Genomic DNA, 27857 nt, shown 5'->3' with positions numbered 1-27857 from the left:
TGGAGCCTGGATCCTGCTTCAGATTCTGTGTCTCCTCTCTTTGTCCCTCCCCCATTCACACTCTGTCTTTGTCTCTCTCAAAAATAAATAAAGATAAAAAATTTAAAAAAAAAAGAAAGAAGGGTAAAGTAGAAATAGACTAGTTCTCAAATAGACTAAACTCCAGCTTCAAACCATCTCTACCCCGATTGGATTAAGTTGATCTGTCATAGCTCCTGCCATTAGCCTAGCTTTCTTGAAGCAAACATAAATTCTATCAGGAGGATAATATAATCATTCACAGCCTCAAATTAATGCTTTAAAAAATAAATATAAAGTTTCCTGAACTGCAGAAAGAGACAAGGTTAAATGGTGCAAAATCAAGAGAAACTAATGACAATATAAACAGACCTGCAAAAAATATAATAGAATAATAATAAATCAGTTTTAAAATATGTTCCAAAAAATAAAATAAATGTTGCAGAAAAATAGGATATAGATTGAGAATTTTAGGTTGAGAATGGTAAGTTATATAAAAAAGTTATAGAACTGAGAAATGAAAAAACTGAAATTGAGAACTCATAGAATGGATTCAACAATAAAATATATACAGCTGAAGACATGATTAAGACTCAGAAACAATTGGCGGACAGTAGATACAAATGCGTATAAGATGTATGACATAGTAGAAAGGTCTAACATGTGGTTAAGAGGAGTCTAAGAAGAAAAGGAGAGAGAGATAAAGAGCAGAGTTGTTACTTGAAGAGGTAATGGCTAAAAATGTTCCAAAAGGACAAAATGATATCAAATCATAAACTTCAGAATAACTACATACTCCAAATAGTTGGAGAAGAAAATAAGACAAAAAGAAAAATGATAGTAAAATTGCAGAAATCAATGTGGTGGAGGTCTAACAGCAGCTAGAGAGAAAAAAGAAAAAAGCTTACCTTAAAAGAAATAGTGGTGAGACTAATAGCTACTTCTCAAAAGAAACAGTGTCAGCTTGAAGACAATAGAACGGTATTTTTAAAGTGCTCAAATACACACACACACACACACACACACACACACACACACACACACCAAAACAAAATAAACAAACACACACACACAAAAACAAAAACCACCTCTAACCTAAAATTGGGTAAATTTATTATTCTAACAAAGTGGTAAGTGGGGGATTTCCAGCTTATTGTTCTTCTTTTTAAGCAAAGTTTGTTGTTGTTGTTGTTAACAGCCAAGCTCACTCATTAATCTATTATCTATGAATGTTTTCACACTACAAAAAGAGTATTGAAGATATGGGATATTATAACTCAAACCTAAAACAAGAATTCTATTTGGCTCTTTATAGAAGAATGCTGGTCTTTCTTCTAGAATAAAGATAAAATGAGGCATAATTTGTTAAACAAAAAGTAAGAGAATTTTTTTTGCCAATAAACCAGTTAAAAAAGGAAGTTTGAGGGGCGCCTGGGTGGCGCAGTCGGTTAAGCGTCCGACTTCAGCCAGGTCACAATCTCGCGGTCCACGAGTTCGAGCCCCGCGTCGGGCTCTGGGCTGATGGCTCAGAGCCTGGAGCCTGTTTCCGATTCTGTGTCTCCCTCTCTCTCTGCCCCTCCCCCATTCATGCTCTGTCTCTGTCCCAAAAATAAATAAAAACGTTGAAAAAAAAATTTAAAAAAATAAAAAAAAGGAAGTTTGAAGCTTAAAAACAAGAAAATGAGCAGAACAAGCTAATAAATTAGTTACAGTAAATAAATGATATAACGTCATCATCATCATATTTTATGGGTTTAAAATGTGTTTAGAATGAAACTACACTACAACAAAAGCATATGATTCAAGATAGAGATACTTGGAATTAAATGTTCTAATATCTATGCATTGTTTGGTAAGTGGCAAAAGTACTAATTTATATCACATTTGATACATCAAAATGGCATTTAGAAAAATCTGGAGTAAACATTAAGAGAATAGATTTAAAAAAATACTACCAAACTAGTAAAGTGAGAAAAAATGGAAAAAGAGGAAACCAAATCCAAAGGGAACAACAACAACAACAACAACAACAACAAGACCATAATGTTATCAAGCAAATGAGAAGCAAATAGTAAGATGGAAGTCTTAATCACAAACATATCTTTTTTTTAATTTATAAATTGTATTTAAAATGAAGCCACAATATTTAAAATATTTTGAATCACAATAAAATTATATTTGGTTCTTTTTTTGAAATTCAAACTTGTCTTTTTTTGTTTTAATATGAAATTTATTGTCAAATTGGTTTCCATACAACACCCAGTGCTCATCCCAACAGGTGCCCTCCTCAGTGCCCATCACCCATTTTCCCCTCTCTCCTATCCCCCATCAACCCTCAGTTTATTCTGTTTTTAAGAGTCTCTTATACAAACATATCTTTAACTACATTACATTATATATGAATAGAATAACTACTCCAATTAAAAGTTTGAGTGTTAGAGAAGATTACAAAAAAGAAGATCCAACTATATTCTGACTCTAAGAGCCACACTTTAAATATAAGCATATAGAAAAATTGTAATTAAGTACATGAAAAATATTATATCAAACACTATCCAAAATAAAGCTGCAGCTCTATTAATATCAGACAAATATCAGCGGCCTTGAAGGCAAAAACATTTGAAGTTAGAGGAATATTTCATAATGATAAAAGGCTTATTCCATGAGGAAAGTGTAACACCATTACAAAACAGAGAAGAGGAGAAATAGCGGGAAATGTTAGCCCATTTTACTTAGTACCTGAAAGAGCAAATGGACAAAACAATTCTTAAAGATATAAATTTGTATGACATCATTAACAAACTGGGCCTGATTGACATTTAAAGAACACTACACACAGTAACGGCAGAATACATATTGGTCCTAAGCACACAAGGAGCATTTACAAAATTAACCAGAGACTGGGCTCTCGGGGCAAGTTTCAAAGGATTAAAACCATACAGAGTAGTATACTCCTTGAACATACCAAAATTAAAATGGAAATTAATAACAAAAAACTATAAAAACTTCATGAGTTTGAAATTTAAGAAGGTTACTTCTAGATAATTCATGTGTGAATAAAAAAAATAAAAACAAAACCAGAAAATATTTGTCATTTGGTTATAATAAAAATACTATATATTGAAACTTGGGGGGGGGATAGAGCAAAAGCCAAGGCTAGAGGGAATTTATAACAAATGCAGATATTAAAAAAGAAAAAAGCTGGAGATCAATGATCTAATTTTTCATTTCAGTAAGTTAGAAAAATAACAACAAAACCAATAGAAAAGAGAAGACAACATAATGTAAGTACAGCAGATGTTAGTAACAAAACACAAACCTGCAATAGGGTATACAAAACTGAAAATTAATTCTTAGGAAGAAAAACCAAATTAATACCATCCATGAAACCTTACTGAGGGGGAAAAAGAGAAACACACACAAAATCAGTAACACTAATGAAGCAGAGAATATAATACCAACTGTAAAGATTTTGAATACATTAAATATTATAAATAAAATTGAAAATATAGAAGTGGGCACACACACACACACACACACACACACACACACCTTAACAAAACTTAAGCAAGAAGAAATCAAAATTTATATGAGGTTCTAGTTCTTTAAGAAATTATGTCTATAGCTTAAAAACAAAGCATAAAGTGGCTTCATCATAAGTATCAAATTAATACAAACACTTCCAGGGAGTAGAAAAAAGGGGGCATATTTCCTAACTGCTTTTAACCTAGTAGAGAAATGGACATGGGACTTGGAAAATATTTCACAAAAGAAGATATCAAAATGGCTAATAAATATATTAAAAAGTTTCCAAATTATTAACAATAAAGAAAATATAAATCAAAGTCACATAACATAAAGACTTTAAATGCCAAATTTGTTGAGGATGTAGAAAATTTAGAACTCTTATAAATAGCTTGTAAAAGTACAACTTTGGAAAACTCTTAATCTCTCTTTACTGAGGTGGAACATTTGCATATCCAGTAATTAATTATTTTTACTCTGGATATATAGCCACAGAAATGCATGCTTATACACACCAACATTTGGTATAAAAATGTTCACATTTGCATTATTCATAAAACCTCCACACTAGAAGCCAAATGCAAATTAGCAATAGAATTAAATACTATTGAGTAATTAAATGAAGAACTATAGTTATATGATATAGTGTGGATAAATACTACAAATTGAGAGAAAAGCTGGACATAAAATACTACCTACTGCATGATTCCATTATACACAGATTTTTTTTTTAAGCAAAAGTAATCAACACTGTTAAAAAACTAAGTAGTGATTTCCTCCAGACAAAAAGAAAAGGTATTGTGATTGCAAACAGGCAAAGTGGGGGTTTTGGGGTGCTGATAATGATCTACTTCTTGACCATAATAGTTATATAAAGGTATTCTATTATAATATTTGTTGTTATAAGTTTATGCATTTTCTGATGATATGCTTCAATAAAATATATAGACGTTAAAAATGCTAAAAATATAAACAAAAGCAACGATTATCAGATATTATAATAAAGCTTCTAATAAGGAAGATTTAGACTAAAACAAAGTGATAAGAGAAAAAAAAAACTTGGCGTAAATAGATGATGCAGCAAACAGAAGAAAACTTCAATAAAATTCACTAATCTCTTAGGAGTGTAAAATAGTCTATTGCATTCACAAAATCAAAAGACTATAAAAAGTGAACTTGCAGGAATTAATAAGATATTTTCCAATTAAAAAGTTCTAGCAGAAAATTTTTTAAAAATGTGGAAGATGAGTTTGAGAAAATATCTTCAAAATAAGAACAAAAAAATAAAAAGCTCAAGAGAATGAGAAAAAATAAGCCATTTTTTTTCTATGATATCCAACATACAAGTTAGCCTTTTACTATTTTGAGTCTCTTATTTTGAGACTCCATGGTTTCTCTTCTTATAAAACAGGAAAGGTAAAATGGAGAGCCAGATTAGTTTTAACCTGCCCAGTAAACTTTGGGATTTGGTGAAAGTCCATACCAATCAACATCTCCTCACCTAGCCCTATGTCTTTACTGCCTATGGCAGAGTTTTCTAAACTTTTCCAAATTAAGTATTGATTTTAAAATGTTACTCGTATGTATTTTATGTAGTGAAATTTGGAACCCCTCTGTATTTACTCAGTGAAAAAAATGAAAACTGCAAAATCTGTTTAAATTCATATACAATTGTCAAAGAGCTTCTGATGAGTCATTTTTCCAAAAAAATACAGATAGTATTAAGGCTTAAATATTTGGATCAAGAGTATTAAAATCATATGCAAATAATAAAGGACAATCAAGTTTCAGGTATTACACCCATAAAATGAGGATGTTCTAACTCATAGCATCACTGCAAATATTTCACATTGAATTGAGCTGATATAATTCTATTACAAAACAGAAAAATTTAACAGTTTATCTGACAGAGGTTTATTTTGGGTAACTGCTCGATTTCTGTTCTACTTTTTCAAATAATGAAAATAGATTCACTGACTCATGTTACCACTTTTGTAATTTACTCCTAGTCTGAATAACCCAGCTTGGGAATTATTTGCTTAATTAAGGAAATCTTAAAACCTACTTTTACATTTATGATGAATAGAGTTAGAATAGTTCCTCTGTTTTTCGTCTTTCTGTTATTTAAACAAAATACAATATGCTTTTATTTTCCAATTTAATTAATTTATTTTTTTTTAGAGAGACAGAGAGATAGTGCAAGCCAGGGAGAGAGGTAGAGGAAGAGAGAGAGAGAATCTTAAGTAGACTCCATGCTCAGCATGGAGCCTGATGTGGGGCTTAGTCCCACAACCCTGGGATCATGCTATTCTGAAAGCAAGAGTAGGACGCTCAACTGACCAAGCAACCCAAACACCCCTCCAATGTTTTTTTAAAGCTAAAATTAAACATATTCAAAAAGAATCTTGAATAATAGTAAAATTATTTAGACTATGATTTAAATTATAAGTGATTTACATAGATCTGTAGAATCATTTCTCTGGCCCCTAAAATTATATACATAAAATATGACTAAGTTAATGCATCTGATATGTAAAGTGGCATGCTAGGTGTTCTACCAAGATCCTTGTGAATAATTTTTTAACATTTATTTATTTTTGAGAGACAGAGACAGAGCGTGAGCAGGGGAGGGGCAGAGAGAGAGGAAGACGCAGAATCTGAAGCAGGCTCCAGGCTCTGAGCTTTCAGCACAGAGACCCACGTGGGGCTCAAATTCATGTAACCATGAGATCATGACTTGAGCCACACTGAGCCACCTAGGAGCCCCGCTTGTAAATAATTTTTAAAGAGATTATTTTTCGGGGTGCCTGGGTGGCTCAGTCGGTTGAATGACCTACTTTGGCTTAGGTCAAGATTTTGCAGTTCGTGAGTTTGAGCCCTGCATTGGGCTCTGTGCTGACAGCTCAGAGCCTGGACCTGCTTGGGATTTGGTGTCTCCCTCTCTCTCTGTCCCTCCCCTGCTCTTGTTCTGTCTCTCTCTCTCAAAAATAAACATTAAAAAAATAAATAAAAAAGAGATTATTCTTCAAAGACCAAGGAAATGGGGGAAAGGAGCAGGGATAGAGGCTTAAGCTGTAATTAGAGAGATTTTAAATTAGTTATGAAGATAGATGCTCAAATGAGAATGATTTAACACAGAAATGGGATTTTCGAGGAACCATCTTTTCTAGAGATTTTAAGCAATGCTTTCCCAGGGGCTGGAGATTTCTATATCCTATTCCTCACTACCTAACCCACTCTTTGGAGCCTTCCAGATACCAACTTAAGTCATCATTTCCCATCATTCTGTATGAAGGAGTTGTTCAAAACTCTGGTTTATGTTACTGAGATGACCTCACCTGAGAACCTTTGGAATACATTCCTGGAATGGTTTAGGGCCAAAGTCTGACCATTGCAAGGACCAGCCAACGTCTTAGGGTCCCACCCATCCAGGCAGTCCTAGGCTAAGTTGTTTTTGCTGATGTTTATTTTTATTATGAAAAGAAAGAAGCTCTCAAAGGAAGGAAGAGCCTTTTGTTGTCTAGATTCATGTACTTTTGCATTTGCCACCTGGTGGATTTCCACCATAACTGCAACCATTAGACAAATTCTTAGTGGACAAGAATATAATTTCACTACAGACTTTCAAAGAAGTCTTGTGATTTTGATGAAAAGGAGGCAAACATATATAGTTTTCTCTCTCTTGTATCTATCTTTCCTATGTGAGGGATTTAAGAACATCTAAGGACAATCTTAATATTGACAGGATGCTTTTATGATACCAAGGGTCCTACAGGAAATCTAAAAAACTGAAGCAGACAGAGGTTACCATATCAACAGATGTCATAAAGACATTGCTACCTGATGGTGTGTGTGTATGTAGTGTGTGTGCATTTGTGTGTGTGTGTATGTGTATGCAATGGATATTTTTGCATCAAAAAACCTAGCCTGTGAAAGTGTTCTGACCTACTCTAGGAACAAATTAAATAATTGACATAATTAGGAATATCTCTTATGGATCAAAAAAATGAATATTTATATCAAAATGCCTACTATCTGAGCAATGACTCTAAGATATTTAGTAAGACACAGACATTATCTATTTCTCAGCAGGGATCCTGAAATATCTAAGTTATGGTTAAAAAGGAGGCTTAGCTAACTTGAGACATTTAGAAATTCATGGATTAAGTGATCTTTTGTTTCACCTTATTAACTGCAGTATAATATCATAGAAATAGCCTAGACCATTTGAATTCAGTAAATTAGAAACCTCCATTATCTCCTGGTGTCCTATAATTTTAAGTTCCTGTTCATGGGGGCTAATGATTTTACACAGAGTGAAAAAACGCAGCTTTGAAACCTGGAATTCCTCTGGGCTTCTTTAAAGTGATTCTTTCTTTTAATCTGTGAATCCCTCATTAGTAGGGCCATCCTTCAATATTTGAAATGCCTGATAATATACCACCTACAGTGCCTAAAATCCCACCATTTGCAATTCAGACAAACATTCTGTTTGTCTGGAAGAGGAGAGAGAGAGAGAGTCTTGGAGGTAGTAAGGGGAGAGAGGAATATTAAGATAAATTTTGTTGTAGAACCTGCAAATAACTACTTATGACTGTGGGATGCCCTGGAGAGCAAAGGATCATGGATGGTACCTCCCATTTATATGTTCAAGTATTTGCACCTACATAGGCTAGTATCAATTTTTATGTCTGAAGAACACTTTATGCCTGAAATACATTTCTTATTGATTCATTTGTTCACAAGAATGATTTTAATAGGAAAAACCAAGGAATGCATGTGCTGAGTGGGGCCTTAAGTGTCTGTTTTGACATTGTCTGTCACTTGGAGAATCTTCAAAACCTCTAAGCTAACCTATTATTCCATCCTACTGACTCCAGAGATGCTTGTCTCCAGTTTTCCAGGCCAGTGAATGAATTCCCTACTGATTGAATGCGTTAGGCTCTATCACACGTTTCATTCAGGAATTGGTGATATGTTCTCTCTTATTTTCTAACTTTGACTTGTATTTCAAGATTATTTTTAATTTTTCTGTGCTATAGGGCCTGGTATAATTGTGTTTGTTCAGTGCACCTGCCAAAGACCAGCAGAGCATTTTTTGAGTAAATATTCCCAGTGTCTCATCTTCTAACCCAATCATGGTGGACAAAATGGTGGATGCTGCAATCTTGCAGCTTTCATATTAGGCCATTGTTGATGGCGCAAAGGTAAGTATCTGATACAATAGGACCAGTCATAGTTGCTCCTTGGAATATTTGAGCTTGGGAAGATGGAGAGAATATAAATCAGTTCCTCTCAGGTGATGAGCACTGTGGGAAGTCATATTTGGGAACTGTCAGTCATCATATTCTCTAGCACATGAAGGAAACCAGTTTGCAACATGAGAATATAAGGTTGATCTGTGGAGACAAAAGAGATGAGAATTTTTCAGCAGTTAAGTCCTGGATTTCAGTAGATGTTGAGGTAACTGTGCTGTCACAAAACATACCTCTAGTATATTACATATAAATCCTTCAAATATATTTTCTCTTCTATGTAACAATTTAAGTTGATGTCACTTGGAGCCAAGAGTTCTGAGTGATACATAGAGCTCTTTCCAAGTGTGGTATGTTTCTACTCTAGCAGTTTTCTCATCCACATACATTGTAGAGAAGTCTTTCTAAGTCTATGGCTTCTGACCATGGAAATGTAGCCCCTTGTTTCCTCTCAAGGAGACTAACAAAGACAGAAGAAAGTTGGAGACTGAGTGCATAAAAGGAGAAAGAAAATAATGACATAAGACAGTTTTGAGGACAATGATCAGGACTAGTTCCCTAGGACTTGCCAAAGACTAATTATGCTATGATAATCAGTACTAATGTCCTCCTAGGATCTCTTGTCTAAACTGACTTAAGAATGCAGAGTTGGGACATCTGGGTGGCTTCTCTGGTTAAGCAACCAACTCTTGATTTTGGCTCAGTGATTTCAGGAGGTCATGAGATGGAGCCTGCTTAAGATTCTCTCCCTCCTTTCCCTCTGTGTGTCTCAGAGTGACCGCATGTATTCATTACCTTTAATTATTGAAAGTTTATTTCTGTTTGCTAAGTACACACAAACATAAACCTTACTAGGACTTCTCTTCTCATCAGACAGCAATGACACCCAGCTCAAGGGGTCCAGAATAATTCTTATTTGACATCTATGCTGGAATCAAAATGTAAATTTGTAGTGAACCTGTGCAATTTTTTTATTTCTTTGTATTAAAAACAAATTGAGCCCAAATTACTCACTTTAACATTTAGTACTAAATGCTGTGACTTCACTGTTATTTGTGATGACTCAATACCTTTTCAAGGAAAGATTGCTTTCAGTAAAGAAGGTGGTTGAACTTCTTCAACGTTTATTTATTTTTGGGACAGAGAGAGACAGAGCATGAACGGGGGAGGGGCAGAGAGAGAGGGAGACACAGAATCGGAAACAGGCTCCAGGCTCCGAGCCATCAGCCCAGAGCCCGACGCGGGGCTCGAACTCCCGGACCGCGAGATCGTGACCTGGCTGAAGTCGGACTCTTAACCGACTGTGCCACCCAGGCTCCCCGGTGGTTGAACTTCTTAACGTGAGCAATTCAACTGGTGGCAGAGTATATTCTGTAATTAGGAAAAAATGCAAGAAAGAACTCCTGCGAGTCCCATATATATTGGGGGAACTGAATATCTCTGTGAGTTTATAAGAAAGTCTCATAAACACCACTGTAGAAATGAATGGATCAGGTGAAATAAGTGCATTTGAAACATTTTTTCTCCACTCAGTAGAGGTGAACATGCTCATGTTTCTCACCAGCTCCTTGACCACTTCTCCCAAGAACCTCTGCAGGATGCCCAGGCCCAGAAAGGACAGCAGGCCTTGATGTCAACAGATTCTTCACAGTGAGATTTCTTTCCTAAGTATTCTGATAGTTAGAGTCCATTTTCTCTCTGAAACCTCATATTTCTGTAACTCTTACATATTTCTCAGTGTCATTTGTGGCAGCTCTACTGACTTTCAAGTCACCGCTATAAGATCACTTTATGAATTTAATGATTTATTTAAATACAGTTGCAATGGGAAGGAGTCATGTTACATATCGGTCTACTTAACCAGTTTATCAACAATATCATTCTCTTCTAATAAAGAGGGATTTATTTGATTTGGTAAATATCTGCTACACCTATGTTTATCACCCAAACTGTGGTAGTATTGAGTGAAAGAGAATACTATTTATCATTACGCTAGAGCAACAGGTGTAAATTATAAATTTCTTAGGAGAGCAGGACATATGGTTTCCCAAATTCAGTGATTATGATTTTATTCATACTCCTATTGGATAGAATCTTTTGGGTTACCCAGCTAGCTCGCATGTTTTTCTCTGAAAACTACTCTTTCCACATTCTTTTCTGTGGTTTATTCTTGGAAAATCCTGAGTCATGGCCCCTGCCCTTTCCAGCCAAACCTACACATTGAAGTGGACTCAACTAGAGGTGGATTTGGACCCAAAGTGGGCCAATCAGATAATTTATTTACAAAGCAATTTAAAATTAGGATTCAGAGATTCTGGCTAGAATCTGTTGGCATTTTAAACTGAAAGGTTGTGTAAAGCAAGACAATGATGATCATGTCACACATGTAGACACAAGGAATGGTGCTCTGCTGATGAAGGAAAGAAGACACGTAGAGCAAGACAGAATAGTAATTCCATCGGCTCTACCTGGTGACAGAGATTGGCTAGGCTTTGGACTCCTTCTGCTTCTGGGTTTTATGATGTACCTGGGATCCCTGATGTATTTGAATACCCTTATAATGAAGACATCTTTTTGCTTATGATGGTGTGTGTTTCTTTTGCTTATAACCCAATATTCTCTGACATAGGTATATATTTGCTTAAGAGGCTCTCTTTCTCTAAATCTATGAATTTCAACAAAGTTAGCTAAGCTTTGGTCTCTGCAATGAATCGTAATGTAAGAAAATTAAAATTACTTATTAAAAGTAAATATGCTTTAGTTTCCTTATAGTCTCTAAAGACCAATTAAAATATGTCTTATTTTTTAATCGACATGTAATTAGTGTTGATGGAAGAAACAGTAACAGAAATCTAATTTTCTGCTTGTTCCACCTTGCTTCAGAGTTTAGCTACTATTTGCCTTCAACAGACAAGAAATACTAATGAGGTAGGAAGGCAATTGGCATATTCTCTCTACTTCTTTGGCCTCTTTTTATGTTTTCAAGCCTGAATTGCCTATTCCAGTTTCATCAATCTCCTTTAACATTTGAAACATTCGCTTTCAAGGAGCTGCAGGTGCAACATTCAAACAAGCCAGGTTCTCAAGATTTAAGTAACAAAATGAAAGAGTAAAAAAGCTCACTGGCCAAATTCTAGATGAGGGGTGAAAACGAAGGAAAATACGCTTGTTTACATAGACACAGACCATCAGTATTAATGGGACCATCTAAAGAGCTGCTTACCTTGTGGGGCCATAGTGGACAGATGAGCTTTGTCAGATAGGAGAAGTGTAATACGCTTTCATTATTGGGGGGATATCTTGCTACAATCAGAAAGAAAATCAGCCATGGAAATTTAGTGTTGATTTTTAAAAATTCAAAAACTCTTGTACTGTTAAGTGATTACTATTCCCTTCCGGCTTCAAGCTAATAATTACAGAAATTAGAATGATTTGTAAATACTGGAACCGGTCTTGCCTAAAGGAAGCCTAGTATGTCAGTGGCGATGGGTCACCTGAATTTCTTTTCTCAGTTTACAATTATAAATATACCCCACATTTATATTATATTTATATTATAACCCAATATTATTAACTGATCTATTCATGCTACCAAAGGGTATCAAATAATGGAGTCTGAGCTTAAACCTCAATATTTTGGTCAAATCAGAGGGCTATAACAACCACATAGTTAGAAAGTTTATGTATCAGGTTACTATCTCCTAGGCATTAACAGACATAACCGTGGTTAAAAAAAGAAGGTTTCATCTATCTTCATAAGGTCACATTTTTCCATAATTAGAGAAATATGTTAGTTGGCTGGATTCAGAAATACTGAATTTAATAGATTTAAATATTCAGCAGATTGCAGGTAATCAATCATTTCTAAGATTTTTTTTTTCAATGTATGCTAAATAAGCGGTTTTTTATACTTCAGGCCCCATATTAGTGTAATAAACTGGACCAACCTCAAGTTTGATTTTTAAATAGGGACTTTTAAAAAAGATATGGGATTGGTCAGGGTTCAATCAGAGAAGCAGAATCAGTAGGAGATATATATTAAGAGATTTATTGCAGTGAATTGGCTTACACGACTGTGGGGCCGGCTGGGCAAGTTGGAAATTAGTAGGTTAGGCCATCAAGAAGAACAGGCTGGAATTCTCAGGCACAGGTTGAAGGTGCTGTCCACAGGCCCAATTTGTTTCCTTTTCAATGATTGAGTCAGGTTCACCCTTAACAGAGTGTAATCCTATCTACAGAATACCTTTACAGCAATCCCTGGATTAGTGCTCAGTTGAATGAGTGGGGGCTGAATGACGGGACTGCAGCCTAGCCAGGCTGATACATGAAAAAGATCATCACAGATGTCTAAACCGTGGACCAAGCCTTAAGGTAAATTTCAGGTGTAATTATATTCCTCAGTGTTGTACCAAATTTGATTAACTCCTTCATGAATCAAACAAATGGTGATTCCTAGAGATCAAGTTGGAAGAGAAAACTATTTTGTTCAACTATCCATGGAATTTATGAAAAAGAAATGAAGTGTGAGTGGTAGAGAGAATATTCTAGACAAACATGATCTCCACTTTGAAAATAAACATCACTGCTTTCCCTTTTTTGATTTGAAAAAATTCTCTATTTCAGTATTATTGTAACAGGAGGTAACCGTTATCCTGCACAAATGTTCCATTTCCCTGACATTATCTCTAAAGGATGATCCAAGGATAGATCTGAGAATGAGTTCCAAACTACCACTTTTCTCTCTGTGTTTCTAAGACCTTGGGAATTTTACTGGAGTATGTCAGAAGGGATTAATGAAAGCATTTTCTATTATATCACATTTAAACACAGAGAGATATGATGTGAGAATAAACTAACTCGTGATAAATAGCATGTGCTAAAGCTTTAGCCTGAATTTAAAATGGTGGTTTCCTAATAAATTTATCTTGGGTTGGTGTTTTATTGGTCAAGAGAGGATATTATATTTTATATACAAAAAGATGGCATTTCTCCTCAGCGCTAATAAATTTTATTCATTTCAGACATTCATGTAGCCAAATAATGTGAATTTTGTTTGAGTAAATCAGCTCAGAGATAAAGATGACAACAAGATAGTGCTTGTTACTATCTTCTGAAATCTGGCTGGCTTCGAGGTTGGGGAGTTTGTTCAGGCCTGGTCACTCTGCAGTTTCTCAGCCGTTTCATGTATTATTTTTCTAATAACTTGCATAAAATTTTCATTTTTATTCATGTGCGTGGCTTGACAAATTTGTACATTCCACATAATTTCTTTCCTATTTTAGAGCAAATGTTAGAATTGCATGTTAGAAGTGTTCAATGCCTCTGCATGGCTGGGAAGGCATGGCTTCATGGCTTCATGGCTGGAAGAACTTTGGCATCAGAGTTCTTTTTCTTTTGTTTGTTTTTGTTTTTTCTTATTCCATAGTACAACCACAAAACCAAAAATTTAAGAGCATTAGCTATCATTTATTATCTATTATCTGCTACTTATCATGCTAGGAGCTTTATAATCATCTCTTTTCATCCTGTGTAAACATTTCTGCATGGTGGTTTCCATATTGTAGATGAGGAAACTAAGGCTTATGGAAGTTAAATACCCGGCTTATGATCTCAGAGCTTCTGCCTGTTTCCAAACAGTGTCTGCCTGTTTCCAAACCCGAATTCTACTCTACTATCTTATCTGTCAATTTAATTTGTTATTTGGCCACATGTAAAAATGTGTATTCCAAAGAAATGGTAGCTCCGAAAGGGTGAAACTTTGTCATCTTTTCCAGATTGACAACTATCTATAGAAACTGTCTTCATACAACCTATGTGGAAATATCAACAATAGTCAGAATCACCATGAACCTCTTTAATTCTGACCATTATGAAACCTGGAACTATTGGGTATTGGTGTAGAGAATTTATTTAAATTATACAGAATTCACTTTTATGCTATGTGTGCATTTAAAATCAAATGATATCTAAGCAAATAAATTGTACAATTAAGATTGTAGGGCAAATGTTTAGCCTATTTTGTAGGACTGGCTGATTTAAAGGACTTTAGAAGTACCATTAACATACATATAATTGCTGTGCTCCTTTGAAAGAAGTCTATTTATTATCCATTCATTAGGCCGATCATCAAAGAATTCTGCTTGACAACAATTTGTTAACCTTCTTCAAGTTACTATATTTACTTAAAAGTCATTAACCTGCACTTTTTTTTAAAACATTACATAACTGCTTTGGTTTTATACTAATCATGATGGTTTCTTCCCAGTGGTTTCAATCAGTGAAGTTTTTTCTATATATAGAATATACTTAGGTCATATGCATATGCATTTTTTTCTTCTCAAAAAAAAAAAACCTTATTCATGTATTTAGGGAGAAATAAACTGTTTAACTATATTCAGAACTGACCGTGGGTGAATGTTTTGATTAATTTCTCTTAATAACACAAGGACTTAGGGTTGTAATGGCCCTTGGGAGCCTTGGGACTACTTATAGACATCACAAAACAATCAATTGTAGTTATTTTGGAGTATTGTAATTATTACCCTCATGTAGGGATGTTCATAGAGTGAGAGCTCACATGCATCTCAAAAGTCTTCATTAACACAGAAAAAAAACTTAATTCCTACATTAGGAGCCCTCTCACTTCAGCCCAAATTATTATCATGTTTCCAAATCCTGTCTTGCCACTTCAAAACAGATATACATCTCATCACGTGGTATCAGAAGGTGCAGAAGTAGAAAGAGGAATGTTATTAGAAGAAGGAAGAGTAGTAAGGAAACGTCCCCATAAATTAGGTAATATTTGTTCTCAGAAGACACATTTTATTTTCTTTGTAATCTCTAAGAATTCCTCCATAGACAAGGAAGGATATTCAGTTACAAAGGTATGGTTTAGGACCTTCCTCATGCCAGATACACTCCAAAATTATATAGATTCTATACATTAACTAGTGGAAAGATGAAAATCATTTTGAGGCAGTAGAACAGGGATGGCACCCAGTTTAATAGGTAGGGAAACACAAGATTTATAATACTGCTTAATGTAATTGTCAGAAAACTAAAATAGTGCCTCGTGAGAAGAATATGGAAAAGGAGATTTTAACCAGAGGATAGTCAATACCATTTAGGCACAGAAGCCAGAATAACTACCTAATTCTACATTATTTTTCTCTCATAGAATAAACTTTCTATTCTCTCCCATACTAGTATTTTTATGTAGATATTTCCACAAGCATGTAGGTGTTTGTTACACTCATGTGTGTCCTGTGGAAAATTAGTCCCTAATGATACCCTGTTTTGATCTGCACCACAATGAGATGAAAGAGAGATTGCTGTCTTGCACTGTAGCTTCTATGCTTTTTGTTTCTTAGGTAAATAATGTTGAACTTGTTACTGCTAATTTTCTCTCGACATCAATTAAGTACCCATATTGTGGGTTTGTTTTTGACATGAGAATTTAGGTTGATTTCCTTTTATGTTTCAGAAATATGTCAATATAAGATTAGCTCAGAAAAAATACGTCATGAGCCAGAGAAGACAGGTAAGTGTGTACATTGACTAGAAACTTCTCATCTATAGAATTATCTAAAAGAAATGAAATCAGATTACCTGTCTATAAGTGAAAAACATTTTGTTTAAAGTCCATAAAATGGCAAATATATATATATATATATATATATATATATATATATATTTTAGTCAGTGAACTGATTTTTTAAAGGAAAAAACACATTAACTGGTTTTCTGCCATTCATAATTCTGCTCTTCCTAATTCTGCCATTATGCTTCTTGAGAGACATGACAGCAACATTTTTTTGATGCTTTGCAGTAGATTTATTTCAGGATAGGTTGTTCTTCTGGGTACAGTTTTCCCCACTCCTTTAAAAATCTAACAAAAGGCACTCAGGCACACATATAGCAGATTGTGAATAAAGTTTCAATGGATCATAAACCCATTTCCTGACACCACCAGCCCCAACCCCACATAAATATACTCATCAATACCTGTATTCTGGACTCTGTTCTAAAAGTATACCATTGTCAAGAACTGTGATATCATCTTAATCAGGTTTACATACTTCAGAGAGTCTGATATAATGCCTTGAATATAAGGTGGTTCTTAAATATTTGTAGAATTGATGAGCATACCAATAAAGGAGGGTCATTTTAACATGTTCATTGTCAATACCAATTACATTAAAAAAAAAAAGAAGAAAGATATCCTGACCACTGACACAGAATAGAGAGTCCAAAATGGCCTACACATATGTAGTGGATTGATTTCTTAACAAAGGTATCAAGGTTATTTAATGAAGAAAGTATATTTTTAAGATAAGTGTTGCTTTAAGAATTGAATATCCATATGGAAAAAAAGCAAATCTTGAACATAACTCATACCACACATAAAAAATATATTTAAGTGGATCATAGAAATAAATATAAAGCTAAAACTATGAAACTTTTAGAAGAAAACAGGGCTAAATAGCCTTGGAGTAGAAAAATTTTCTTAGGACATGTATTAGAAACACTACTGGAGGTGGGGTGTGTGTGTGCCTGGGTGGCTCAGTCAGTATCCAACTTGGGCTCAGGTTCAGGATCTTGTGTTCTAGGGCCACCTTGGGCTTGGTGACAGCAGGGAGCCTGCTTCGGATCTTCGGTCCCCCTCTTTCTCTGCCCCTCCCCCACTCACATGCATGTTCTTTCTCTCAAAAATAAAAAAAAACATAAAAAAAGAGAACACTACCTAATTTTCCCCTCTTGAATTAGACAAAACCTCAGTCCCTACCTCTTGTGTGTCTCTCCTTTATTTTTACACATAATACTTCTGACACTTCTGTTCACCACATGGATGTGGGTTTATGCCATACCAAGCAATTCTGCATGACACCAGCTGAGTGTCCTACAATTTGACTCAATTCTGACACCATCTACTTGGAGATAGCACCAGATCTCCAGGTTAAGGGCTCAGTCCCACAAGACCACCCTCACTCTCATCCTCATCAGATGCAAGTCACAAGTCCAGACTGTCACCTGTGCTTCTGACTGGCTAGAAGCTAGAGGTCCCAACAACCCTCTCCTGGTTCAATTAATTTCCTAGAGCAGCACACAGAACTCAGGAAAACAATTTATTGGTGTGTACTGGTTTATTATAAAAGGATATAAAGGATACATACAGATGAACATTTAAACAGAAGAGATGCATAGGGCAAGGTACTTGGGAAGGGGCACAGAGATTCTCACTCCAGCTACTTGCCTCCCCAGCACCTCCACGTGTACCCAGAAGCTTTCTAAACCCTGTACTTTTGTGATTTTTATGGAGGCTTCATCACCAGGTGGGATCAATCATTAATTCCATTTCAGCCTTTCTTCCTTCTTAAGATAAAAAGGCGTGGGGTTGAAAATTCTACACTTCTAATGGTGGCTTGGTCTTCTGGTGACCAACACTTACCCAGGAGCTGTCCAGGAGCCTACTCAGAGATACCACATTAGAGCAAAAGACACTCTTATCACCCAGGAAATTACAAGAGCTTCAGGAGTTCTGTGAAAGAAACTGGAAGCAAAGACTAAATATTACAACAAAAGATCCTCCCAGTGCTCTTATTACTTAGGAAATTCCAAGCGTTTCAGAAGCTTTGTGCCGGGAACTGGGAATAATGATCAATATATATGTTTTTTCTATTATCTCACAGAACATGAAATGCATAAACAATAAATGAAAAGCATTGATAAATTAGTTTTATCAAAATTTAAATCTTTTGATTTTTGAAATACACAATTAAGAAAATAAAGGGAAAGCCAGATGTTGAGAAAGTATCCCAGTACAGATCTTTCTTGATTTATGATGGGGTTATGTCCCAGTAACTGAAAATATCTTAAGTTGAAAATTTATATGATATATTTAGCCTACCCAACATCATAGCTTAGTCTAGCCTGCCTTAAACAAGCTCAGAACACTTACATTCACCTACAGTTGAGAAAAATCATCTCACACAAAACCTGTTTTATCCTAGAGCATTAACTATTTCATGTAATGTATTGAATACAACACTGAAAGTGAAGAACAGAATGGTGTATGGATACAGAATGGTTGCCCATGTGTCAGTTGTTGTCATGTTACACCATAGTAAAGCCAAAAACCTGTAAGTCAAACCATTGTAAATCAGGGACCATCTGTACATATATCTCTGACAAAGTACTTGATGCAGAATTTATAAAGAACACTCACAACTCAATAAAAAAAAAGATAGACAGCCCAATTAAATAAATGAGGAAACGATTGGACAGGGACTTCAAAACAGAAGATGTGCAAATGGCACATAAAAGATATTCAACCATCAAAACATGAATATTAAAACCACAGTGATATACCATTACATATCCAATGGAATGGCTCAAATTAAAGAGGCTGGCAATATCAAGTATATATAAGGAGGTGAACAACCAGAACTCTCAGACATTGCTGATGGCAATATAAAATAGTACATCCATTTTGGAAAACCGTTCACCAGTTTCTTATAAAATTAAACATGTAAGTACCATATGACCCATATGATTTTATTTTCCTAGAGATCTAGGAAATATCTTCCTAGATTCCTAGACATCTGAATTTCCTAAGAGAAATGAAAACACATGTACACCCCAAAAATTTGTGTTCAAATATTTATAGCAGCTTTATTCATAATAGTCCAGACAGGAAGAACCAAAATTGTCTACCAACAGGGGAATAGATAAGCAAATTGTAGTATTTCCATGCAATGGAATGCTACTCAGCAATAAAAAGGAACAAAATACTGCGACATGCAATAGGGATGGACCTCAAAACCACTGGGCTGAATGAAAGAAGCTAGACAGAAAAAAGTACACACTATGTGATTCCATTGATATAACATTCTAGAATAGACCTAATGACATGAATGCAGCCAGAAGTTTTCTGAGGCTGGGTGTGTGTCCGGGGGGCTTTGGAGGGGTAGCTTTAGAAGGGACAAAGGGGAACTCTAGGCTCCTGAGGATATTCTATATCTTTATTTTGGTAGGGATTACACGGTGTATATATTTGTCAAAACTCATTGGACTGTACACTTAAAACTGGTGCTTATTATTTTATGTAATTATATTAGTTTCCTAAGGCTGCCATAACAAAGGACCACCAACTGAGTGGCTTAACGCAACAGAAATTTATTCTTTCATAGTTCCGGAGGCTTGAAGTTCCAAAGCAAAGTGTTGTAGGACCCCACTCTCTCTGAAGGCTGTAGGGAAGGATCTTTCCTTGGCTCTTACAGCTCTGGTGTCCATAGGCAATCCTAGGGATTCCTTAGCTGATGGCCACATAACTCCATTCTGCTCCATTGATACATGGCATTTTCCTTTCTGTGTCTCTGTCTCCAAACTTACCTCTTCTTAAAAGGACACCAACCATTGGGCAGGGGCGCCTGGGTGGCGCAGTCGGTTAAGCGTCCGACTTCAGCCAGGTCACGATCTCGCGGTCCGTGAGTTCGAGCCCTGCGTCGGGCTCTGGGCTGATGGCTCAGAGCCTGGAGCCTGTTTCCGATTCTGTGTCTCCCTCTCTCTCTGACCCTCCGCCGTTCATGCTCTGTCTCTGTCCCAAAAATAAATAAACGTTGAAAAAAAAAATAAAAAAAAAAAAAAGGACACCAACCATTGGGTTAAGACCCATTTCACTTTAACTTGATTATGCCTACAAGGACCTTATTTCCAAATAAGGTCATATTCTGGGGTTTTGGGTAGACATAAATTTTGGGGGGATACTACTTTTGGGACAATACTCAACCCAGAATAGCAATATACCTCATCAAAGTTGATTAATAATAAGTGGGAAAATAAAAGCTATCTTCTTGAAATCTATTAGTACTTTCAGAAAAGTCATGCATGTTTTCAGAATATATTACCTCAGAATTGCAGACAATGCCACATCTACATACCAACTTCCATAGTGGAAGCATTTCCTTTTTTTTAAGGCCTACATGCCAGTTCTCACAGGAAAATCATATTTAGATTCTTTTTTTTTAAGTTTTATTTATTTTTTGAGAGAGCGTGAGTATCAAAGAAAGAGAGGGAGACAGAGGATCCAAAGTGGGTTCTGTGCTGACAGGCTGATAGCAGTGAGCCTGATGTGGGGCTCAAACACACGAACCATAAGATCATGACCTGAGCCGATGTCAGATGCTCAGCAGACCAAGCCACCCAGGTGCCCCCATATTTGGGTTCTTGAATTGCTAATTGCACTGCCCAATTAAGAGCAATAATTTGAATTTAGTTACTCACAAAAATTATATTTAATCATAGCCACAGGGTTGCTGAAAGCACAGTAGCTTTTTGGGTTCAAATGTGCCTTATTAGTGCATGTGAATGGCCACTCTGACTGCTACCCAGCAGACCTCCTGGTAACATGCCAGCCTACAGTGCACAGGTGGTCAGAGTCGGGAGACCCAGCAGCCTTTATGTCGGCTGAGGGGGCGCAGGGAGACACAGCCATGGAAAGGTCAAGTAGGGCCCTATCAACAAAGTTAACAGGATATTTAACAGAGCCCTGTGTTTACTTGCTTTGCTTCCTGGCGTTGGCTGAGCTCTTTCCCTCTTCACACTGTATATGTGACCCCACAGGGAAGTTCTGCCTGAGTAACTTGGCACACATTCGCTTAACAGAAGGCAAGAGGCTGGAGCACACGGTTACTCAAATCCCATGATGCAGGTTACTAGTGTGATAGGCTAAGTGGGGCTGATAAAGCTGGAAGATCAGAATGAGCTACTGTGAGGAGAATGGTTGGGGAACCTTTTGCTTCACGAAGGGATAGAAGATTGATCTTCTATGAACAAGCACCATGCAGAAGAAAGGGAAGAAAAATTAAATACTTCAGAGGTATAAAATGGTATATTGATAATAACAGTAACACACCCGTGATGTGTATAGCATTTTATAGCTTGAAAATTGTTGTGGTTTTTTTGTGTGTTTTTTTTTTAAGAGATCCTTGCAATAAACCCACCTGGTAAGCAGGGGTTATTGGCTGCATTTTATGGAGAAGGGAGGTGGGCTAAGTAACTTGCCCAAATTATTGAATGAAATACCTGGCAGTCAATATAATGCTTCTGAAATGCCTGTTACTGCTGTTACTATGATTGCTAAGATTATGGTAGTGTTCCCACTGCTTCCTGTGGTGCCTCACCCAGAGAAGCTGCTCAACAAATATTAAATGAATGAATGCACTGTCAGCAATAGTCACCATATTTTATTTCCATCTTGAACCAAACAGTATTTTGGTCTAGGAAATCCTGATCAGATAAACCAAGCTTCATTCATAAGTGCCATATATATGGGACTCATGTTGGAGGCTGAACAAATGCTTGTTAAATGAATGGACATGTCTCAAGTACCCTTCTCTTAGCCACATTTAGAGGATGAAGAGTATAGAAATGGTGCCCTATGTGTGTTATCATGCTTTCCTCTTAAGCCAACTCAAACCTAGTACTGAAAATTTGCCAAAGTGACAAATAGTTACATGTTTCAGTATCCCTTTCATCTCCTATGCGAGATAAAGCTATGTTTAACACAGAACTCATCATATAGTTTCGGTTTACATGTAACATTTTCTGCGATGCCCTCCATGACTCTAAGTCTGGGCCCAGTAAACAGAAGCTCCATGCATTCAGGACAGTGTCTGTCTCAGGTAATCAAGCATTCCCAGAGCACACAGTGGATAATCAGGAATGAATTCCCCAAAGGATGTTATGTCGAAAGGCTCATGGGGTTAGAATAGTGAATACAGCACTTTTGGCAGTAGCCTACATGCAATGACTGGAAATTCTGAAATCAAACTGTTCCTCTACTGGCATTTACCATTCAAATACTGAAGAAAAATTCATGAACACAAAGCATCAATAAATTTTTTATTTTTTCATGACAGTTGATGCTCATTTTGAATGAGATTTGATTGTTCTTAACACTCTGGGGAATGCCAACCCCTAACAGGGAAATTTACTAGAAAAACAAAAGGACCTCTTCCGGACACATTTCCCTGTTTAAGACCCCTTTGTCACTTCCATGATGCAGAAAAATAAATTCTAAATGGAAACATTTTCTCTCTCCTTTATATTAAATGTGTGGTTCAACACACAAATCTATGTTTTATGATTTTTCTCATTTATTTTCACAATTTATTTAGGTATTTTTCTAGTCTAAATTAGACTTTAATACGTAGAATGCTGAAGTGGACAGCGTTGAATTTTTCTACTCCAGAACACTTGCTTCTAGAAAGAGGACTGTCTTGGAGAAAGAGCGTGTTGTAGAAAGGGCACCTCTCTGTCCCTTCACCCATGCGGTTTCTCCTTCCTCCCCTCCTCATCAGTGACCCCGCCTGCCCATGTTTCTTTGGTTGCAGGTGCCAAGCCACAAGGCCTTCTCCCCAGGCACAGGTGTGGTCACTTGGCCCAGACGAGGCCACCTGCCCACAGTGCTCGGTCCAAGTAAAAGCACATTCCTCAAAGTAGATCACAGAGCTCTTCCCGCAGATTGTTAGCTACAGCTGGTGCAAGCCTCCTAGGGTGCAGTCCAATAGCAGCTGCAGATGTAGTCCAGTCTTGTTGGAATGGCTAATTTGGGGGAGCACTTTTTGTGCCTGGTTTGTATATGTGGTTGCTGATGCTTTTGTAGTTTGATTATATGAACCAATAAACTTCCCATTTTTATTCAGGTTCAGCTTTAGTCCCTAGAAACTGAAAGAGACACCATTAGACTACTAGAAGCCTTAGCATTCTAATCACATGTTGGACATTCTTTTTTTTTAATTAAATTAAATTCGGGGCACCTGGGTGGCTCATAGGTTAAGGGTCCGACTTTAGCTCAGGTCATGATCTCACGGTTTGTGGATTCGAGCTCCGCATTGGGCTCTGTTTTGACAGCTCAGAGCCTGGAGACTGCTTCGGATTCTGTGTCTCCCTCTCTCTCTGCCCCTCCCCAGCTCTCACTCCGCCTCTCTCTCTCTCAAAAATAAACATTGGGGCACCTGGGTGGCTCAGGTCATGATCTCACAGTTCTTGAGTCTGAGCCCTGCATGGGAATCTGTGCTGACAGCTCAGGGCCTGGAGCCCGTTTCAGATTCTGTGTCTCCCTCTCTCTGCCCCTCCCCTACTCAGGCTGTGTCTCTCTCTAAAAACAAACATTACAAAAAAAATAAATAAATAAATAAACATAAAATTTAATTTAATGATTTTTTAAACCTCAGATTAATTTATGTTTTCTTAAAGTATAGTTAACATGGTGTTATATTAATTTTAGGTGTGCAATACGATGCTTCAACAATTCTATACATTTCTCAGGGCTCATCAGTATGTGTACTCTTAAACCCCTTCACCTATTTTACCCAAATTTTATACATTCTTGAAGATTGGTCTAGAAGAGCTCAAAGTCGCTTCCTATTTATTCCATTTTATGGTCCTTTAATTCTTGTGTTTTGAGGAGAAAAGTTTTACTTTTCTCATTTCTTTTTTCATATTTGGATGATAAAATTATTTTGCATAATTCTGTATTAAGATGCAGTACTTGTCAGTATCAGAAGGAGCAAAACTGAAAGATGTTTAGAAAGTGTGGAATGAGTATTCTGAGGTGTGGGCACATTTATAGATCTAAAGTTCAAAAGCAGCCGGCAAATAGCTGTCATTTTCCAACTTTTACACATAAAGAAACATGTTCAGGGGCCCTTTTTTTAGTGGCGTAAAGTCTGAGGTTCATCTGTGTTCAAAGTAATCACCTGAAACAGTCTATTCACTCCTTCATCTAGTATTAACATTAAAATATAAGCTAGGGGGGCGCCTGGGTGGCGCAGTCGGTTAAGCGTCCGACTTCAGCCAGGTCACGATCTCGCGGTCCGTGAGTTCGAGCCCCGCGTCAGGCTCTGGGCTGATGGCTCGGAGCCTGGAGCCTGTTTCCGATTCTGTGTCTCCCTCTCTCTCTCTGCCCCTCCCCCGTTCATGCTCTGTCTCTCTCTGTCCCAAAAAATAAAATAAAATAAAAAAAAAATTTAAAAAAAAAAAATAAAATATAAGCTAGGAAGGAAGGAAAATTATTTAACTGGGGTGCTTTACATATCCATAGATATTTATGGTTATTTATAACTCATGTTTGCAGCATAGTCTTAGCTACTATCCTTTAAATCACACTTATCTACATTGAATTAAATGCCTATCTCAAAAGATGCTTATGGAGGGGTGCCAGGTTGGCTCAGTTAAGCATCCAACTCTTTTTTTTTTTTAATGTATGAAATTTATTGTCAAATTGGTTTCCATACAACACCCAGTACTCATCCCAAAAGAAGCATCCAACTTTTGATTTTGGCTCAAATCATGATCTCACAGTTTGGGGGTTCAAGCCCTGCATCGGACTCTGTGCTGACAGCACAGAGCCTCTTTGGGACTCTCTCTCTCCCTCTCTCTCTGCCCCTCTCCCACTCACACATTTTCTCTCTCTCTGTCTCTCTCTCTCTCAATAAATAAATAAACATTAAAAATTAAAAGGTAATAAAAATAAGACACTTATAGAGAAAATTAATGTAAGATGTTGTCTTATATAAGAAATCTTGAGATGTCTTTAGAGAACTGTATTCTAGATCTGCTTTCTTTATGACTTGAAGAAAAATATTATTCGATAGCTTTCTTCAATATGTGAAAATTGTTATTTCTTCAGTGTTTTCTGTACCTCCACAGGTACAGAGTTGAAGAACAAGGAACAGAGGAGACAACAGCCATTTCAAAAAGAAGATGAGAATAAAGGAGAGCAATATATATCATATATACAATAATGAAGAACAATAATATTGGCTATGGTTTTTCTCGGGATTCAGAACTTCTGAGAAAAATACTCTGATATCCCTAAAGTTTTGAAATGCAATTATAGGTAAAGAAGCTGCAGAAATCAAATGGGTTCTTTTTGGGTTATCTAAACATGAAATTTTGGAGTCTAATACATCCTTTGGGATTAAAAGAGTCATTAAGAAACCATTTATCTACAAAAGTATCAGGAAGAAAGCACTGAATCCAGATGGTTATCAAGTTATATTTTGGGAAATATTCAGTGATAAAGTATATCCAATTTTAAGCAATTGCAGGGGCGCCTGGGTGGCGCAGTCGGTTAAGCGTCCGACTTCAGCCAGGTCACGATCTCGCGGTCCGTGAGTTCGAGCCCCGCGTCGGCTTCTGGGCTGATGGCTCAGAGCCTGGAGCCTGTTTCCGATTCTGTGTCTCCCTCTCTGCTCCTCCCCCATTCATGCTCTGTCTCTCTATGTCCCAAAAACAAATAAACGTTGAAAAAAAAAATTAAACAAGAATTGCAAATAGGCAGTAAAGCTATTTTATCTCAATTTAGTAAACATATTCCTTCTTCACACTGAAGCAAAAAACTCCAAGATATGAATTTACAAAAAATTGGCTTTATAATTTAACATGAATCCAGTAAACTTTACTCCCAAAATATAGGATTATTATTATTTTTTTTTACTATTTAAGCAAAAAAGAGTTGAGAAAGACTTGTTTTGCAAAATGAGAGGACGTATTTTGGTCAATTTCCTTTCTCCCTGCATTGGATAATACAATAAGTTCATCTCCTTCAGACATGAAGATGATATGAATCGTACTGATGGTTTTGTTGTAATCTGTCTGAATGTACAGGTTTGGAGGACAAAACCTTAGTGATTAAGATACCCTGGCTATGATAAGGAAAACTTTCCAGTCATATGATTTTGATAGTTTCTTAAAGCGGTTGACAGTCTATTCTTATAACTTTTAATTCTACCTAGGGAAATCTAGTGTACATTTGTTATTTTTGCCACCTAGCATCCACTTCTTCCTTCTGATAGTGATCAATTGTACCCTCCCCTATTCTCTCTCACTTCATGGGCTTCAATTGACACCCCCCACCCCCCGGGCCTTGAAGAAGGAGTAAATAAACAGTATTAAGAAAAGAGCAAATTCTGTCCACTTGATCACAATGCTTGGTTCAGGAATGGACCTATAGGATCGATATCCCAGCCAGAACCAAGAAGAGTCAATTATGGAACTATTGGTACAATCTGACAATAAAGACGTGTCTAAAGTTAGTCTACCCTAAGTTGTTCAGGTATCTAAGCCAATATGCTTTCTTTTTTAAAATTTAAGTTAGGAGTTCATATTGGATTTTCTATTGAGAGAAGCAGAGTTCTTATTAATATGTGATATGAGAATAGAAATCAACTGGGGAGGTGGCTAAAGTTACAGACTCTCAGACCTAACCCAGACCAACTGAATCAGTATCTCTAGAACAGGGCTCTAGGATTTATCATTTTAACAAGAGCTCCAGGTAGATTGTACAATCACTACAGTTTATGAAACACTCCATTAAGGAATTTCTTAGAACTAGCCATTGAATGTTATTCAATTTGGTGATAAAAAGCACATATTTTAGAGCTGACAGAAGTGTGTTTAAGACCCAGCTTTTCACTAAAAAGATGACTTATGGCAAGATACATCATTACCCTAGTTTCAATTTTCTCATCAATAAAGTAGCAATAATAGTGTTTCAGACATCAGAGTGTTGTTTTGCATAGTAAATGAGATAAAGTATATAAGGTTTTTAATATAGCATGTTGTACATATAAGGTGTTTAATTTCATTAGTGTTTATTATATTATTGAATTTATTATCAGCGTAAGTCAAACTCTTGTGAAACATTGAGAAAAAGCTCAAATTGAGGAAACTTTACTATTGAATGTAAATCAGATAGAATTGAACAAGAGTTCTACCCAACATTGATAAATATGTTAATTATGTTATTTAAAAAAATATTTGGCTCTTAATTTTATACAGTACTTTATTTTTCATAGTCAATGAAACAACAAATTAAATTAAATCCATTCATTCATTCCATAGATTCGTTCATTCAGTCAGTTTGACTTCTCTGTGCATGCTCATAATGAAGAGGCCTTTGGTCTACAAAATACATTTGAGAAGGGTAAAAAGTTTGAAAGGAATCACCTTTCATAGCTTCAGCTTCAAGGAGGGTCCCAATTTGATCCAAGA

The 27857-nt window shown here is 36.2% G+C and overlaps 1 long non-coding RNA gene across 1 annotated transcript; it reads left to right on the top strand.

The window, feature by feature from the left end:
* Positions 1-12584: 12584 nt before the first annotated feature.
* LOC123381264 lies at positions 12585-25978 on the top strand. Its single transcript, XR_006588093.1, has 3 exons — positions 12585-13169; positions 16282-16338; positions 25512-25978. It is a non-coding gene; the product is annotated as an uncharacterized LOC123381264 (long non-coding RNA).
* The last annotated feature ends 1879 nt before the right edge of the window (positions 25979-27857 follow it).

The sequence above is a fragment of the Felis catus genome, chromosome D3, assembly GCF_018350175.1.
Source record: "Felis catus isolate Fca126 chromosome D3, F.catus_Fca126_mat1.0, whole genome shotgun sequence".
NCBI lineage: Eukaryota > Metazoa > Chordata > Mammalia > Carnivora > Felidae > Felis > Felis catus.
Note: the sequence above shows the minus strand (reverse complement) of the source record. Positions and strands in the feature narration are given on the sequence as shown.